Consider the following 4,859-nt stretch of genomic DNA (forward strand, 5'->3'; position numbering starts at 1 on the left):
CACCATAAAACTGCAAATATTGGAGTGCAAATTTTTCCACAGATTTTTTTCTGACACTTGCAATGGTACTTCAATTGTAAAGTAGCTTCACAAAGGCTCCTACCACAGATTTTCACCTCTGCAGCAGTAGACCAGGGAGTTCAACAGCAGAACAAAACAACAATTTCCTGTAAATTTCTACTTTCCAGCACCAGGTATATCACATTTGACCTCATGAAGCTGATAGTGTAGGACATTACAGGAGAGAAAATGAGGATTTGAGCCAAGCGCCCATTTTATTGAAAAACTTTTTTTTTTTTAAAAGGGTTTGGTGACAGTGTTCACATAGTCAGAGAAATTGATTGGATCTTGAACCACATATGGAAGTGACCCAGGTTGGTTTATGATTGGTTTATTCATGCATCCATGAAAAGATCAGATCTGAGTCACTTGGAGGGGAAAAAACTGGAGTTGGGTCACTTCAGCAGGCAATGTTAATGTTGCTGTAAGAAGCGGAAAGCAGCACCTCACACCATCATCACTAAACTCCAACTTCCTGTTGAAAAAAAAGTTTATGTTGTGCAGATATAACAGAAACACAGCTCAGAGAAGGAGACAGTATGCCTTCACACTAGATCGTCTGAGAAAGTTTGGAGTTTTCAGATGAACTCAGGGAGGTATTGTCTATAACCTACAAACTATGATAGACATAGGTCTTTTTAACAGCTGTAAAGAGTTTAAACCAGGCTACAGAGTTAGACAGAACTCCTGCAGACAGTTTTTAGCAGTACAATGCTTTCAGACAGAGCAGCTCTAGATGGAAAGCCTCAGTGTACGGTGAAGCTGAATTATGCTGAGCACTCAGAGAATCACCACAAACCATCTGCCACGAAGCTTTACAGCCTCTTTTTCACTGTCTATGTTCCCTCCATCCCTCGTTTGCCTTACTTACATCCTCACATATATCCATCTCCTCTTTCCAGACTCCTCTTTCTTTCTTCCACCTTCTCCTTTTTCTTTCTTATCCCTTACCATCTTTCATTGCCTCTTGTCTGTGCCCCTTTGTCCACCTGTCTTCCCTTCCCCTTCTTCCCTCATCCTCTTTATGTAAACCACCAGCTCCCTGACTTTCCTCTCCTTTTGCTCTTAGGGCTCGACACCCTTTTAAATGTCTCCTTCCAGAGTTTTATCTCCCTCACTCTTCTTCTCTTATAGCTTTCTCTACCTTCCTCTCTTCAGCAGTGAACTCCGTTCCCTCTGTCTGACCTGTTTCTGTTGCATCCTGCTGCAAGGCCTGATGCTGTTCATGCTAGCACAGCTACACACACACGCACATGCACACACCTAAACACACACACACATGATTGTTTTCATTCCTTGTGGGGACATTAGATTTACTTACATTCATTTCCTGGAGACTTACCCCTAACTTTACCATAGCCACTACTCAATTATCCCTAACCTTTAAGTTGTCAATCTAAAATTCAGTTATTTACATGGTGGAGATGAGCTTCTGGTCCCCACAAGGATGGTATCCACAATATGAGTGTGTACACGTTTCACTCCCCACAATGCAGACACATGCACACACCTTTGGAAAAAGAACTCCAACACACAAAGCTCATCCTCTCAGTTTTTCAGGTGGGCACATTCACATCAAAATCTAAATTCATATATATTTATTCAGTATACAAGCACATGCACTAACACGTTGATAAGCTTATGGGATTACACACGCTCTTTGGCTTTAGCACATTTGGAAACCTATTAAAGATACAGAAAGTTGCAGAGGTTTTGGTGCGGTCAGAACTACAGGTTATATCACACCCACTGAACCAAAAACATATTTTCATAATCATTAAAAAGAGTCTCCAAAATGATTCTGTATTATCACAATTTGAACCATTAGGTCCAATAAAGCCAGTTACTATTATAGAGGTGTGTTATTATAGATGTGCTTTTATGAAATTCACATGTAAAGTGATTAGAAAGGAAGTCAGCGGCTCAGCCAGAGATACACTAATGTCTGTAGTCTGAGTCAACATACAGTGCCTTGCGAAAGTATTCGGCCCCCTTGAACTTTGCGACCTTTTGCCACATTTCAGGCTTCAAACATAAAGATATAAAACTGTAATTTTTTGGGAAGAATCAACAACAAGTGGGACACAATCATGAAGTGGAACAAAATTTATTGGATATTTCAAACTTTTTTAACAAATAAAAAACTGAAAAATTGGGCGTGCAAAATTATTCAGCCCCTTTACTTTCAGTGCAGCAAACTCTCTCCAGAAGTTCAGTGAGGATCTCTGAATGATCCAATGTTGACCTAAATGACTAATGATGATAAATAGAATCCACCTGTGTGGAATCAAGTCTCCGTATAAATGCACCTGCACTGTGATAGTCTCAGAGGTCCGTTTAAAGCACAGAGAGCATCATGAAGAACAAGGAACACACCAGGCAGGTCCGAGATACTGTTGTGGAGAAGTTTAAAGCCGGATTTGGATACAAAAAGATTTCCCAAGCTTTAAACATCCCAAGGAGCACTGTGCAAGCGATAATATTGAAATGGAAAATGGAAGGAGTATCAGACCACTGCAAATCTACCAAGACCTGGCCGTCCCTCTAAACTTTCAGCTCACACAAGGAGAAGACTGATCAGAGATGCAGCCAAGAGGCCCATGATCACTCTGGATGAACTGCAGAGATCTACAGCTGAGGTGGGAGACTCTGTCCATAGGACAACAATCAGTCGTATACTGCACAAATCTGGCCTTTATGGAAGAGTGGCAAGAAGAAAGCCATTTCTTAAAGATATCCATAAAAAGTGTCGTTTAAAGTTTGCCACAAGCCACCTGGGAGACACACCAAACATGTGGAAGAAGGTGCTCTGGTCAGATGAAACCAAAATCGAACTTTTTGGCAACAATGCAAAACGTTATGTTTGGCGTAAAAGCAACACAGCTCATCACCCTGAACACACCATCCCCACTGTCAAACATGGTGGTGGCAGCATCATGGTTTGGGCCTGCTTTTCTTCAGCAGGGACAGGGAAGATGGTTAAAATTGATGGGAAGATGGATGGAGCCAAATACAGGACCATTCTGGAAGGAAACCTGATGGAGTCTGCAAAAGACCTGAGACTGGGACGGAGATTTGTCTTCCAACAAGACAATGATCCAAAACATAAAGCAATCATTAGTCATTTAGGTCAACATTGGATCATTCAGAGATCCTCACTGAACTTCTGGAGAGAGTTTGCTGCACTGAAAGTAAAGGGGCTGAATAATTTTGCACGCCCAATTTGTCAGTTTTTTATTTGTTAAAAAAGTTTGAAATATCCAATAAATTTCGTTCCACTTCATGATTGTGTCCCACTTATTGTTGATTCTTCACAAAAAATTACAGTTTTATATCTTTATGTTTGAAGCCTGAAATGTGGCAAAAGGTCGCAAAGTTCAAGGGGGCCGAATACTTTCGCAAGGCACTGTATGTATACTGTATGTTGCACTTGCTTGTAACATTAGAGCCATTTTCAACAATGACCTCTGTTTTGAACACCATGTTAATCAAATGATCAGAACTTCCATTTCCATCTAAAAAACATACTTCACCTTAATCTATCACTCTCCTGTTCTGCTGCTGAAACACTGATTCATCACATGCAGAATTGCAATCCCAATGGCACGTCATGCCTAGACTTTAACAAACTCCAGTATATCCAGAAATATGCTTTCTGCCCGTTTACTCACTCCTGCCCCTGTGACTACATCACCCTTAGGTCAGAAAGTCTCCACTGGCTCTCTGTCCCACGACAGTCTCTCTGTCTCCCCTAAAGCCCTCCAAAACCAGGCCCACTCCTACATAATTGACCTGCCTCATTGCCACACTTCCGCTCCTCTGACACTAACCTCTTGTGTCCAGTATCCAGGACTAAGTACTGGAATCTGGTCTTTCTGCATAGCCACCCCCTCCTTCTGCAGCTCTCTCCACAAACACATTTCTGACTGCAGCTGTTTGACATGTTAAGGCAATGAATTGAACATTTTTACAGCTGCTTTTAATGTGTGATCAATGTCCTGTGCTGTCCTCCTGCCTTTAGAGTGTTTAGGTTTAAGGTCATTTTAACTTATTTAAAAAATCTTTCAGTATCTTAGAAAGTGTTACAAATAAAATGTAATATTATTATTATGTGGATTGTTTTAAGTGCAGCCCTAAGCTAGGCATTCTTATATATAGCAAACAAATGCACAGAGAGTGCCATCTCCACCAAGGACGAATCAGGTTCCCCATAACATCATAAAAGCAATATTCCCATGATACAACCGGAAATCTGAAAAAGTAGAGATGGTATATAAAATCAAATTAAAACTGAAAACTAATGGTTTTTAAATCATCTGTGTCCTGTAGTACACTGAAAACAACAGCACATTATTCAAAGAAGAAGCTTCATTTTATTGTCATTATAACATTGTGACACGTAAAACTAAATTTTGTTTGGAGCTGAGGGCCCTGCCGTGCATACATGCCGCCATCATGGGCAACTTGGGGGGTTCGGTGTCTTGCCCAAGGACACTTCGACATGTGGACTGCAGGCACCATGATTCAAACCCTCAACCTTACGGTTGGGAGATGACTGCTCTACCCACTGCACCACTGTCGACCCATTTATGTAAACTTGTATAGTGCTTTTCTATGCATTGCAGCACACTCAAAGCACTTTCACACTATTTGGCCATTCACCCATTTGCACTAACATTGATATTATTCTCACCTGTAAAACCCGCTGGTCTGGGTTCACCACTTCCTGAATAGCACTGCCCCAGTTTGTACTAGTCTAAATAAAACTGTTAATCTGTTACCCTGTCTACCCTATATAC

The sequence above is a fragment of the Monopterus albus genome, unplaced genomic scaffold, assembly GCF_001952655.1.
Source record: "Monopterus albus unplaced genomic scaffold, M_albus_1.0 scaffold74.1, whole genome shotgun sequence".
NCBI lineage: Eukaryota > Metazoa > Chordata > Actinopteri > Synbranchiformes > Synbranchidae > Monopterus > Monopterus albus.